Source organism: Panthera onca, chromosome C1 (genome assembly GCF_046562875.1).
Source record: "Panthera onca isolate mPanOnc1 chromosome C1, mPanOnc1 haplotype 2, whole genome shotgun sequence".
Lineage (NCBI taxonomy): Eukaryota > Metazoa > Chordata > Mammalia > Carnivora > Felidae > Panthera > Panthera onca.
This window is the reverse complement of record NC_138346.1, coordinates 121,050,098-121,064,532: the sequence shown is the minus strand read 5'-3', so window position 1 is coordinate 121,064,532 and position 14,435 is coordinate 121,050,098. Positions and strand designations below refer to the sequence as shown.

The following is a 14,435-nucleotide window of genomic DNA, read 5'->3' as shown; positions in this document are numbered from 1 at the left end:
CCCCTGCCATGACCTCTCTTCTGTGCTGAGTGTAACTCCCATGGTCTTCTCTGTAACTGTCCTCAGAAAACATCCATCTCTGTGTAACATCCTTCCCCAACCTTGTCTTCAACTCTCTTCATGCACCCCTCCTCATCAAACCTCTCCGTCTGAGGATAAGCATTCTCTGGGGTCCGAGGGGTGTGAGGTCCTTCCCCGTCACTTGTCTGGAGTGCATGCTTGGTGGTCTTCCTCCCCTGAAACCCCACTGCCAGCCCACACCATCAGTGTGGCCTCTCCACCTGCTCGCACAGGCTACACTCTGGATCTAGAACTGCTCAGGAAGGTTGGAGGGACTTTGTCTCTTCTCCCCACACCATCACAAGCATTGAGAGCAATACTTTTCCATCTTAGCTTTGCTGAAGAGCCAACTCCGGGATCCTTTCCCTCCTCCTCCACGCCATGTGTTCCTTCTGAAATGTCCCTCGACTTCTGCCTTTGTGGCAGAAGTGCCTTGAGCCTTTGCCTGGGCCATTTCATATGTCTTATCGCTTGTCTCCCTTCTGTGTTTTTTCACTCACCCAAGGGCTCTTTCTAAAACAGGTGTGCCTGTGCCCCTCCCATACGTTCAAACCCGCTTAAGACCCTACCCTGCAAGGGCCAATGTCAGGCTTAAAAACATGAGGAGTCCTGTACGGCCCCAGCCTGCCTTCCCAGCCCTTCACCTCCTCTACTAGGGGCCCTTCTTCCAGGCTCTGGGCACACAGCTCTGCCCATGCAGCCCTGCCATGCAGTGGGCCTCTCCAGGGCCCCCCTGGGCGGTCACACCTCCGGCTTCCCCCACCTGCTGTTTCTGTTAGCACATCCGCGAGGCTCCACCCCGCCTCCGCAGACGTGGTCAACACCTGTGTGTTTCATTCCCCACCTCCCCCCCCGCCCCCAGACAGCCGCCCACACAGCTGGCCAGAGGTCTGGTGCCTCAAATGTTGAACCCGGTGTCTTCATCCCTGGAGGACTTGGACTTGGGCCACTAGCAGCGACACGGCTGAGTCCTGGATATTAACCTGGATGTGTTGTAATGCCTCCTTCTAGTGCCAGAAAACACGGCAGTCCAAGGCATTGTCCGGATCAATATTTACACACAGAGCACCTTGTGTGGGAAGCGGTGGTGGTCAGTTCCCTGGAATAAGCTGTCATGTCCTGGACGCTGCAACACTATTGATCGCAGGCTCTGGACCTCCTGAGCAAGGTCAATACTTACGGCCGCAACCTTCCCCTCTGCCGTGTCCTTCCTACCTGCCCACCCCCCTCACGCCCCCACAGATCTTCCCTTCTGGGGCTTTAGTGGAACTTCTCTCGTGTGGCCTCCGAACGTTAATGGCTCGGTGCTGGAGTGCTGCTTCCCTTGCTACCTCGAACACCCAGGATTCTGGAAGGATTTTTTCAACTAGTGGGGAGTTTTTTCTCCACCGCTAGTAGTGAGTTGGGTGGACTAATAACACACCTGGCTGTAATTTGGGATTACTATCTGTTGGAAGATGCTAGGAAGCACTGCGAGAACCAAACAACCTTTGGGAGAAGCAAAGGCCAAAGCTTTGGTGCGACACGCCCTCTCCTCCCTTACCCGGGCCTGCGACTTTCTTCTTTCCCGAGGCCTTCGGTTCCCCGTGCACCTGAAGGCAGGGAGAATTGAGAGGCAAGGGAGGGGTGGAGCCCGGTCTGGGGCCCAGTCAGAAGCTAGATGGCCCCATGGTGAGGGCCTGGTCCACCACCCAGCCCTGCCCCAAAGCTGAGGGCGGAGGGAGAGGTGGAGACGCTCCTGCCCTGACGATACAGCAGAGCCAGGCCCAGCGCTGGCTTCTTGCCTCCAGGCCCCATGCTTGCTTCTGCACCACAGGGGCTGTGTCCCTGGTCCGGGGGTAAATACTATCCAGAAGAATGTGCTGGCCTAGCAGATGGGCCACACTTCTCTTGGCTGCTTGACTGGCATCCCTCTCAAGCACATTTCTGTGATTGCTGCCAAAAAGACAGGGAAGGCGGGCACAACAGGAGGCTTGGTTTCATGCCTAGGCAGGTAATCCCTCACCTAGCTCAGAGCTATCTGCCACCTGTTGTGGCCGTGACTGCACCACAGGTCTACGGACCCCAGGGCTTTTTCATCAACACAAGTCAACCCTCAGGCTGCTTTTTACTGTAGGAAGTTTCTTAAAAGTGGTCCTAGTGGGTGCGGCTCAGTCAGTTAAGTGTCCGACTCTTGATTCCAGCTCGGGGTCAAGATCTCACAGTTCGTGAGTTCGAGCCCCATGTCAGGCTCTGCACTGACAGCATGGAGCCTGCTTGGGATTCTCTCTCTCCCTCTCTCTCTCTGTCCCTCCCCCTGCTTGTGCTCTCTTGAAATAAATAAACATCTAAAAATAATAATAAAGATACAATAGAAGTGGTTCTAGGGGAAGGCAGGAGAAGTGAGTCACCTGCCTTCTTTCAGACGCTCCCGCTGGGAAGGAGGAGTCTGAGGCTGGGGTGCGTGTGAGGGATAGATGGTGACAGCTCAGCAGCGACTTGGTTCTGATTCTCCTGAAGCCTCCAAGTCCACTCAACCTGGGTAGCGTGGGAGCCTTTGCTCTGGGGGGTGTGTTGGCAAGTAAAGCCATGGGAAACTGAGTGACAGTCACTCACATTTGGCTTTAGTTAGGATTTAGCAAGTACACGTTACAAAAATGTCAGCTTGTGGACCTGGGGACCCTGGGGGGTGGGTAGCAGGATCTCCGCTTTAGACAAGAAGGTGGAAGCTCCAAACACTGCGGAGTTGCCCGGGGTTACTTACCCTGAGATGGGCACAGCCTGTGCACGAACACCTGACTCCAAGTCCCCATTCTTCCCACCGCCATAAACCCTGCTGGCACTCCGTAAGCCACGCGTCGCCGTGCAGGTGTGCACCATGACACCGGTCCCCTCTCAAGGGCCGAAGACGCGTTGAGTCACCTGCAGTCCTCGCTTTGTGACTCGGGTTGGCAAGTGACGTGCTGCAGGCTCGCTAACACGTTTAGGGAATATCACAGAGCGCTGAGTCCTGTGCCCTGAGATGCGACAGTTACGTTTACAGGGGAAACCAACACGTCACACGGCTGGCAGAGCCAGGGCTGGGCCATGGGGTGTCTGACTTCGGGGCGCAAGCTTTTAGTCCTTCTACGACATGCTATTCTGCTTTCAACCTGTATTTTTCAGGACAGCACATGGAAGAGACAGGGGCAAGTGTGCCTTTCAACAGGAGCCTTTGAGGGGCATGACTCCCCTGCAGGGTCCCTGGTTGGCAAGCAGCATATTAAATGGGGGTCAAAAAAGATGGATTAGTGGAAAAGAAAAATTAAGCCAACTGACTAAGCTAAAATAGGGTGCCTATATTGGATTATGGCTTGGCAGAAGATTTTTAAGTTAGAATTGGAATGGAAACATCTCTTTTCCTCTTAAACAAGAAGTTACCTAGTAGAGGGGTATTTAACTACCTGCAAACTGGAGGCACGGGGGTCGGGGAGTACGGGAGGATTGCGCAGACATCAGGAAACCAGCTCACCCAGAGCTCTGGGACAATGAAAACCGAGCAGGGAAGGGACTCCGAAAACTAATAGCAAAACCTGAAGCAGTTCCTGGAGTCAAACACCTGTAGATTTTCATGTGCTAAATATAGTGGAAGTTGGGTCATCTTATCCTTAAGTAAACACTACAGCTGGGCAAAGACGTTTTCAAAAAAAAAAAAAAAAAAAGAATCTTGACATTGGCTCAGGTTAGCCGGAGGCTGGACGAAGCAGCATTGGGCGGCTAAGAAGGGCCAGGCTAGCCCCTTGTTTCTCTGCCTCGCTCTCCCCTCTGCCCTTCCAGGCTCCCTTGTAAAATGGCCCTCTGTGGTCCTTCCCTCCCATTAGGTCGGCCCTGTGTATCTGATTGTCCTCGTGCCTCCTGTCCCTCCGCTGGTGAAGGATCAGTTTCCTTGGCTGTCACGTGATCAGCACAGGGACGGGAGGGGAGCAGAGCCCCCCTCTCTCTCTGGCACCAGGAGCAGAAGCGGCTTTTCGGCAGCCTTATTTTCCATCCTACTGCAGATACTACTGAAAGGAAAATGATTCTTTCTTTGTCTTTTGGATTTTGGCCGCCACTGAACCAGACACAGCCCCTATTTGGGGGAATGTCAAACCAGGGGCTCACTGTCATTGTCAGCCCCACAGCCCATGGGTTTTGCTTCCAGCCTCTTGCCTGAAGCCAGTTCTGTACCCAGCAGGGCGCCAGGGAAGTGAGGTGAGAAACCCCAGAGAGGCAGAAGGGCTGGGGGACAGAAGACCAGGGGCTTTGCACCCAGAGGTCTGGACCCAGCGCATGCCTCGTGCTGCCCAGTGCTCCCATAAACCGCCACAAGTCCGGCTGTCCTCATAGAGAGACACAGGTGATGGCGATGCTGACTTTGCATTGCTGAGAATTATTGAAACGAGGCCCTTGCCATAAAGCCCCAAGCCCAGCAGCAGTGCTCAGAGACCATATCAATTCCTCGAGACATCCTCTGCCCTCCAGGAGTTTACAGTTTGCCTGGGGAACTAAGAGAAACTAAGTGGTGTTTAAAGCACCAACATAAAAAGGGCACCTGGTTGGTTCAGTTAAGCGTCTGACTCTTAATTTGGGCTCAGGTCATGATCTCTCGGTTCATGAGCCTGAGCCTCGTGTGGGGCTCTGCACTGACAGCTCAGAGCCCACTTGGAATCCTCTCTCCCTTTCTCTCTGCCCCTCCCCCACTTGTTCTCTCTCTCTCTCTCTCTCTCTCTCTCTCTCTCTCTTTCTCTTTCTCTCAAAATAAATAAACATTAAAAAAAATACAGCACTTGGGAATGCAGGCTGGTGCAGCCACTCCGGAAAACAGTATGGAGGTTCCTCAAAAAACTAAAAATAGAACTACCCTACGACCCAGCAATTGCACGACTAGGCATTTATCCACGGGATACAGGTCTGCTGTTTCGAAGGGACACATTCACCCCCATGTCTCAGAAAGGTCCAGTGACATTCCGCAGCCCACACAGCCACAGAGTGGTCTATCAGCCCGGGCTGAACCATTTTTACACCTGCAGCCAAGACGGTGTGGACCATGCCCAGCTACTGGGCTGGGAGCCTGGGGCACCGGACAGTGCTCTGTGCTGACAGGCCGCCCCATTGCCCATTGGCCCATGGGTTGCAATATCATCATAATTCCCACTAGACAACCAGCTAGCCTCTCTCCCGAGGTGTTTCCGGCTCACGGAGTTCCCCAGAACTCCAGAAGCACTTCCCTCACCGCTGGGCTGGGGTTGGACAGGGAGTTTTCGAAAGACGCTGTTCTGGAGAACTGCAGTGAACTCACTATACAATGAAGTCATTTTGTTCTTTCACTGAACAACTTCCCTGTACTAGGAATTAGAACCAACATATGCTGAAAAGGCCCAGAACCCTCTTGCTCCCGTGTGGCAGGCTCTTTTGTAAATGTGTGACCCGCCGGTTTTGCTGGGATGTGCACATTTCTAATAATGGTGATGATAAACAAAGAGGACTTTGCATGGAGGGGGCGTTTCCTCTCTCTCCAAAGCTGCTGTTTCAGATGTTCCTCCGCTGCCTGAGCCCTGAGGGCTAGCCCACCCCCGTCCCGCACCAGGGGCCTGCTCCCCCAGGCCCAGGACCAAGCAGCTCTGGGGAACTGGCAGAAACAGGGCTGGCAGAAGCTGGGATTTCACATGCTCACATTCTCTAGCACAGCTGAGTTTTCTCTGCTAGACATGGGCCTCCCTCACCCGAAGAGCATTCGGTGACTTCTGGCAAAGTCAGCAGCCAGGACCTGTGGGGAAAGAGGTGGAGGGATGCTGCACAGCCATTTGAGATCAGCTTGGGCAGGTTTCTGATCTCACTGTGGTGGAAACCAACTAGAGAAATTACTTATTGAGGGCATTATGAGGGTTTTTCTAGCTCAACTGTCAGCAATCTTTCTGTAAAGGGTCAAATAGGTCATAATTCAGCCGTTGCAGGCTATACAGTCTCAGTCACAACTATTTAACTCTGCTGTTATCACAAAAACAGCAAGACTTAATACCGTGTTCCAATGAAACTTTATAAACACTGAAACTTGCATTTCATATACTTTCGATGTAGCATGCAATATTATTAGGTTGATTTTTTTCCCCATTTAAAAAATTTTTTTTAATGTTTGTTTATTTCTGAGAGAGAGACAGAGCACGAGCAGGGGAGGAGCAGAGAGAGAGAGACACACAGAATCCGAAGCAGGCTCTGAGCTGTCAGCACAGAGCCCGACATGGGGCTTGAACTCACAGACCACGAGATCATGACCTGAGCCGAAGTCGGATGCTCAACTGACTGAGCCACCCAGGCGCCCCAATTTTTCCCCAGCCATTTTAAGTGCACAATCCACTCTTGTGTGTTGGCTTTATGAAAACAGGCAACAGGAGAGATTTGACCCACTGGCTGTAGTTTGCTGGCCCTTGGTGTAGACGAAGGCTGCTTTGCAGCGTAACCCTCGTCCTCTTTTTCTGCCCCTCCCCCAACCATGTCTTTCAAACAGGTGGGGCTGCAGACTGCCAGTCTTGTTACCTGTGTATTATCAGCCTCATGCCAGCTCCCTCCACCCCTTCCCATCCCGGTCTCTGGTTGTGGTCGCCTATTGCACCTGCTAGCATGACCTGGTGTCACCCCAACTGTGAAGTTGGGCCTGGAGGTTCTAGCCACGTGGGCGTCACGGCAGTGGGGCCCCAGATGGTCCTCTCGGCCCACCTTCCACTGTACCTCTCAGCCAGCTGGGGAAACGCCTCTCCCTCTCAGGGTCACAATTTCTCCTGTGTTCCCAGAAAAGGCTGGGAACCTGGGTGCACTCCCTGTGTGCTTGGTTCCTCCTGGGTGTCTGACTTTTCCATTCAGGAGGGAGCCGGCAGTGAGAATGAGACCCGAGTGAGGGCTGAGGAGCCAGATGGACTTTGCATGGTCATTTCCCAACTCTGTGACCTTTGGTAACTTGCTTAACCTCTCTGTTTCCTCGACTATAAAAATGGGGATGGTAACCTGCTACAGTTAGTATAAGGACTGCAGCAGATAAAGTTAGTGAAAAGACCCTAGCACTAAGGAGATGGTTAATAAATGATAGCCTGTGTGTGTGTGTGTGTGTGTGTGTGTGTGTGTTTAACCAGGACAATTCTTCAGTAAAGTAGTGGTCATCATTTGGGTACTCGGCTTGCCTGGTTAAGGTCACCTGGGGTGCTAGTCAAACATTCAGACTCCCAGGATGCCATCCCAAGATTCTGATTCAGTAGGTCTGCGAAAGGGCCAGGGAAATGTTCTCAGATTTTTCCCGTGTGCTCTGGAGTTTGGATACCACTGCATAAGGGTTAAGGAGGAGATATACCACAGGACCAGGGACGGCAGGATCCTAGGCTCAGAAGATGACCTCCCCAGGGACAGAAAATCCTTGAAGATGGGGTCCCCTGTCACAGTTCTCAGCAAGAAAACAAGGCAACCAGAAACATCAGACCAACAAGCTAGATGCCCACACTTAGAATTAGTTTGGAGTTTTTTAAAGGCCTGCCCACACAGATTCAATAAGAGAGACCAATCTGCCTGTCATTTCCTTAGACTATTAGGTCAGGGTGTGGAAAGACAGTTTTGTTTTTGGGGTTTTAGCTGACTATTGTTAACACATAGCATTTTTACTTCAGATCTTGAAAACTCATGTGCCTGGAGAGGAACCGTGTGCCGAATAGGAATAGAATTAAGAGGATTTGTGGTTTCTAGAACACAACTGAGCCCAAGAACTCCACTCCGAGGGTGGTGGTAAGAGATTTTCACTTCCCGTGATGAAATCCCCAGTCTTGGAGGTTTAACTGTGGAAGGAGAATCCTCTGGTGGGAAGGGTAGGTGGTCTAGCAGCTCTTCCGGGCCCTCAGGAGCCTCTGTCCTCAGGACACTGCTACTTCCGCTCAGGAAGCCACTCTTTCCTGCAGAGACACCACCAAATGTCCCTGGTGCCCCGAAGCCAGTCGAGACAAGCTGGATGCTTCAAAAGGACATTTTACTAAATGTTAAGGGAGAACAAAAGGAAAATACATATAGAAAGAATTCTAAACTACAACAGTGGACAGAGGACTGGCTCCCGATGGTCCCCTAGACAGCTGGCCAGTGCCCTGCTCTGGCTTCTAGAAGCTGCCTCGCATCTCAGCCTTCACTGGCGGGGCCCACAGTTGCTGTCACTACTCCCTCAAGGCCACCTCCTTGACCTCTTGACCCTTCCCGGGTTGGGGTCACAGAATCCAGGGACAGATGCCCTGCTTCGCTTTTTCCAGGATCTCCTCTTTCAGTTTTCATATCTGCTGAGAGAGTTCCCAACGAGGACCCGTCTGTTGAGGTGACACACACCTGCATCGTTGCTGGATGCTACTGGCTGTGGCATTCACGAGCCCAGGACAGATCACAGTGGTAGCAGGTTCCCGGTGGTCTGCACATCCCCCTCTCCTCAGATGGACGCCCCGCTCTGGTCAAGTTCGCCTATTCTCAAGTCCCCTTCCAAGTCTGCCTCCTATTTGCCCTGTCCCTGGGGGCCTCCACTAACACGTCCACGGTGGTGAGAAGGGAAGATGGGGTGAGGCACTCACTTTAGCTGGAAAACAGCCACCAGTTTCTCGCCAGTCACCTTACACATGGGGTGAGAGCTGGCGGGACATTGGCCTAGAGGCCAGGAGACCACGTCCTGTTCTGGTGTGTGAGCTCACGGAGCTTCGGGCAAGACACCGGCCCTCACTAGGCCTCAGTTTCCTCATCTGAAAAATGCAGACATTGGACTAGCCCATCTTTAGGGGCCTTAGCCCACAGTTCCGCACTGAGCCTAAAGCCACAAGGACCTTTGTGAAAAGCTGTGAAGGAGTCCGAGAAGGGCTGACATGATGTAGGACCCTTACTCATGCTGGTAATGAGTATACCTGGGGCTTTTCTCTGAGCCCAACCTTCTCATGAGGGAGAAAGAGGTCAATTCTATCCAGTGACTGAGTGAGGAGTGCTTACCACATGCCAGGTACTGTGCTGGGCATTGAGGATTCAGATGGGTGAGAAGCAGTCCCTGCCTGTGAGGGGCTCATGGACTCTTGGAAACACCGTGTAAAAACACACAAGTGTCACATCCTGAAATGAAGGGGCAATTTCCAGAGGAGACAATACTAGGGTCTCAACAGAAGGGAATGACTGAGAAAAGCCCCTCAACAGAGGTGCCCTGAAGCTGGGCCTTGCAGGATGGGTCCATTCAGCTTCACACAGTCGGGGAATGGGGAGGCAATGGAAAGCCATTGAAAGCTGCTGAGCAGGTGACACAACCAGGTTTGAGTGTGAGAAAGATTGCTGTGGCCACTGTGTGGTGGATGGAGGCATAGAGCTGAGATGGGAAATGTCGGGAAACCCACAGGGAGGCTGCAGCAGTGGTCCAGACAACACACGGCAAGAGGGTGTGGGCCTGAACGGTTACAGAGCCCTTTACAAACGTGAGTGTCATCACAAAGAACGTTCTAGAGTTCATTCCGTAGACTCATGGGCATGTGGCACATTTGTTTATTTTCATCAGTCACTGCATTTTATCTCCTAGAATATTCTCACTCCATCCTTCCAATTCAGCTTTCTTCTCTGCCTCGCCCAAGCCAACCCCAAACTCTTGGTACCCCCTCAGCCCCACCTCAAGTGTAACCAACTTCAGAAAGTTAAAGAGCTTCCTACTGCTATGTCACAGATGTGATGTCTTCTGTCACTCTAAAAATAGCACTAGGAAGTTTTGCTGATATTTTCTCATGGTCCTTGTACCCTCCTTTTTCCAAGTTCCTTTTCTGTGTTTATGTGTCTTATCCCATCTTTCGCTTTTGCGGCTGTTTTCAGAAGGCAGATGACCTTCGACTGTCCATTCTCATTTTGGAATGAGTGAGTCACTTAGACCGGAAGGAGAAGCTCTACCCGATGCACAAGGCTTCCTTATAGTCTCCTAGCTGTCTCTGGAAGGGGAATAGACAGATGCTCAGTCTGTCATGCCCGCTGTGGGTATCTGGAGGTATGTTCTCCAGGGTGGGCCAGTTTTCCCAAGATGAATCTTTCAGCCATGCTGAGATCTGGAGGCATGAGCTTGGCTCACAGCAAGATGTGTGGACTTTCACTTAATCTGCACTTTCAGAATCGCGTCCCAGAATCCCCTTAGCTATTGCTGATATCCCCAAATCCGGAGCCTTTCCAACCCACCTTCTGCAGAGCGTAAACCTCCCCTCTCCTACCCATCCCCATCCAGGTTATTTTTTATTTCTCACATTGTAGTTGTCATTTCTAGAAGTTCAGTTCTTATTGTATCTTCTGCTTCTTTACTTAATGTAGTCAATCTTTCCTCTGTCTTTTTGAGAATTGGAATAGAGTTATAATAGAGTTTTGTTCTTTTTTAAAAATGTTTATTCATTTTTGAGAGGGGGGCAGAGAGAGAGGGAGACACAATCTGAAGCAGGCTCCAGGCTCTGAGCTGTCAGCACAGAGCCCAGTGCAGTGCCCAAACTCACAAACCGTGAGATCATGACCTGAGCCGAAGTCGGACGCTTAACTGACTGAGCCATCCATACACCCCTAGAGTTTTGTTCTTTATCTGTTTTTTTTTTTTTTACAAGACTTTTTTTTTTACAGCAGTTTTAGGTTTTAGGTTTATAGAAAAATTATGCAGAAGGTACCAAGTTCCTGTTCACCCCCTCTCCCTTCTTTGCCCACCCCACACCATTTCCCAATTATGAATTGCCATCTTCCATTAGTGTGGAACACTTGTTAACAGTTGATGAGCCAGTATTGATGCATTGTTATTATTAACTGAAGTCCATTGTTCTCATTAAGGCTCACTCTTTGCAGTATACATTCTGTGGGTTTTAACAAACGTGTTATTGGATCACATTGTGCAAGTAGGCTTCGTTTTGTAGTCAACAGCCAGGCTGTCTCCCAGAGTGGCTGTGCCACAGGGCATTGTCACCAGCAATGAGTGAGAGTTCCCATTGCTTCACATCTTCAATAGCATTTGGTGTTGTCAGTGCTTTGGGCTTTAGCAATTCTGAGAGTATCATAACTTTTCAAATGTTCTTGTCTACCAATTCTATCATTGACGTCAGTTCTCCATCCAATGCCCCCCGAATAACAAGGTTTTACACGCTGGCTGATGGACTAGGAACAATTCCTGGCTCTGTGGAGCAAGGGAGCTCGTCCCTCCAATCCTTTTGGGTGGTTCTTCCCCAGCCCAGAGTAGTTTCCCCACATGTATGCACTGCTCAGTACTCAGCTGAAGACTGAGGGAGACCCTCTGCAGGTCTCTGGAGCTCCCTCCCTACGCAGCTCTCTCCTTTCTGGTGCTCTGCCTGGCATTCCCCCAGATTCCTGGCCCCATCTCCAAAACTCAGCTCCCTTTGGCCTCCTCCTTCCTGACTGGCAGCGTGGAAACTCTCCTGCCAGTGGGCTGAGACAGCCAGAGGGCTCGATTCCTTTGTTTCCCATCTCTTAGGAATCATACTACCTTTCATTGCCTGATGTCCAGTGTCTTTCACATATGTTGTCCGGTTTTACATTTTTCAGCCAAGGGGGCAAAGATGGTCCTTTTTATTTCCTCTTGTCTGGAAGTGGAAGTCCAAAGATGTCTTTTGAATCAAACCAATTATTAATTTAAAAAAACCTTTATTCCTGCAGTGTTCAGAATAAGTAGATTCCACAGCAGTGTGGTCGGATACAAATACTATCATGCACAATTCTTCTGTCTGTGGTTGGGTCCAGCTTTGATGGAGCCAGCCAGCAGGCCATGTCATCTCCCCACCCCTGCCCCTAGAATGGGACCTTGAACGATAGAGTCAGTGAATTGTCAGGGGAGGCCATGCCTGATCTCACCCAAAGGTCGGAAGGCCAGATCTGTCTTTGGAAAGTGTAGCAAAGGGGAGGAGGCAGGGCACAATGAAATTATTGGAAAAAGAGGTCACAATATCAGTGCAGTTTTTCTGATTAAAAAGCTTCATCTAACTGTCATTCAATCTCTTTCAGACACTGGAAGAAGGTGTATTACTAATTAGGGAATCTATTTTGGCAGTTTGAGAGCAATCAAGCTAACTGAATGACTCCCCAGTCCTTTATCTCTTATCTCTGGTGGCCTTATGGTGCTGTCTCTAGGCTGTCCCTCATCTCAGGCAATGGGAGTCACTGGGCCAATTTCTCTCTTACATATCCAAAGACTCTAGTCTTCAAAACTTTTACCTTGTTGACAGAATTATCTCTAAAAGTCATTGCAGGGGTGACTGGGTGCCTCAGTAAGTTAAGCACCTGACTCTTGATTTAGGCTTAGGTTGTGGTATCGAGTCCCGTTCAGGCTCTGTGCTGACAGCACTGAGCCTGCTTGGGATTCTCACTCTCTCTCTGCCCCTCACCCGCTCTCTCTCTCTCTCTCTCTCTCTCTTCTCAGAATAAACATTTTTTAAATAGTCATTGCATACTTTCCTGCCTCAGTAAGAGTGATACACTGACAACACCAATAATGATAATAATAACACTAAATGAGTTTGGCACAATTTTAAGTGCTTTGCATGTATTAATTTAATCTTCACAATGCTGTGATGTATATACAAGCATTATCACCATTTTGTGGGTAAGAAAACACACAGAGGGAGATTAAATATTTGTCTAAGACACACAGATTACCGGGTGTAATTTTATCAGTTCTTGGTAACTTGGCGGTATTACTAAAATCATCAAGTGTTGGACTGTAGCCATCAGTGTAGACACACCTATGGAAAGTGCTACAAGTCTGAGAACTGACCTGGGGTCCCCCAAAGCTGGGTTCCTTGGGGGCTCACTGGGGACCCCGCATTGGCAGCATTTGTATTCGTGGGAGGCTGCACAGAAACGAGCTATGCTTGTTCACACCAAGCTATGGAGGTAGCCCCTAGAAAATGAAGGCTGGGGAGACGGATGTTTATGGGGAGAGCGGGACACTGGAAACCATGTCACTGGGGGGAAAGTATGGCATGGCGGAGGAGGCTACTGAGATGCACAGGCGGCGGTCATGGTGGGCTTGCCCCATGCAAGAAGCAAGCGTGATTGCTGCGGCTACTTCCGTGGATTGGATGAAGCCATCCAGACCTGGTTTCACCTGTGTCGACTGGGTAATGCTGACAGCTACCAAACCTCCCTGTGTGCTCGTTTTCTCAACGGTTGGTAAAAATACTTCAGCGGCAGGTAGGATTGACTTAGATTGACCCAGATATGTACATAAAGTGCTTAGCAGAATGTCTGGAATGTAGTAATAACTCAGTAAATGGTCTTAGCTGTTTTTAATAATGAAATTCTGGAGTGACGCCAAGAGGAACAGTTGCCTTTGGTTATATAATACATCCTGTCTATGACTTTGAATTTAGTGTGCGAGCCACAACGGGCAAGTTTCTCTGGAGGGAGTTTATTCTCCAAATGGGGAGCGGCTGGGCTGGTGCTGGTGTGTCCTGTAAGCTCCCACGTTCCCACCCTACTGGGCTGCCCTTCTGAGCACAGCCCCTTCTGTCCTGGCTCCCCGGGCCTCAGCTCTCTGTTGTTGGGCTCTGGGCAGTCATGTGACCGGTTCTCACTGTGTCCGGCTCGCTCTAGCAGGGATCGGGCAGCCTGCACAGTGAAGGACTCCTATGTCAGCAGCTCTGGAAGCCAGCAGGTCAGAGAGGAGGCCAGAGGTCCTGAGCCGGAGGCTCCGAGAAGCCCAGCAGCTGACAAATCTAGAACAGGGACATCCGACCTAACAGTACATGCCTTAGCCCTGGAGATTCCAGACTTAGGTGGCTACAACTGTTCCCGGACTCCTTTCTCCTGCGGCCCAGCTGTATACCCTGTCCAGTATAGCCTGGGGGAAGCCGCCTTCTAGAAGCCACACCTCCCCCAGAAAAGACTACCAAGTGACCCAGGATGGCTGGCATTGGCCCTCGGGCCCCCAAAGCAAGCAGCCTTTTTGCAGCAGTCAGGAAGGATGTAGTTGGAAGGAGTGAGATGGGAAGTCAGGGGGAAGAACTCCTCAGGATCTCAGGGCCCAGGGTCTGGAGGGAGGCCTGATGGAAATTGTCTTAGTGAATAGTCTGGAAGAGAGAATTAAAACAAAACAAAACAAAACAAAAAACCAGTAATTTTATGGGGCGCCTGGGTGGCTCAGTCAGTTAAGCCTCCGACTTTGGCTTGGGTCATGATCTCACGGCTCATGGGTTCAAGCCCTGTGTCAGGCTCTGTGCTGACAGCTCAGAGCCTGGAGCCTGCTTCGGATTCTGTGTCTCCCCACTTGTTGGGATGAGCACTGGGTGTTGTATGTACGCGATGAACCACGGGAATCTACCCCAAAAACCAAGAGCACACTTGACACATTGTATGTCAGCCAATTTGACAATAAA

General features: G+C 50.8%; 1 protein-coding gene across 1 annotated transcript in view; it reads left to right on the top strand.

Annotated features, from left to right (window-relative positions):
• The window catches only part of TENT5C (terminal nucleotidyltransferase 5C), a 32,524-nt gene extending 22,232 nt beyond the window's left edge, over positions 1-10,292 (top strand). Inside the window, exons 3-4 of the transcript XR_014138085.1 lie at positions 7,707-7,821; positions 8,331-10,292. The gene's annotated coding sequence lies outside the window, so the exon portion shown is untranslated. The remainder of the gene's footprint in view (positions 1-7,706; positions 7,822-8,330) is intronic.
• The last annotated feature ends 4,143 nt before the right edge of the window (positions 10,293-14,435 follow it).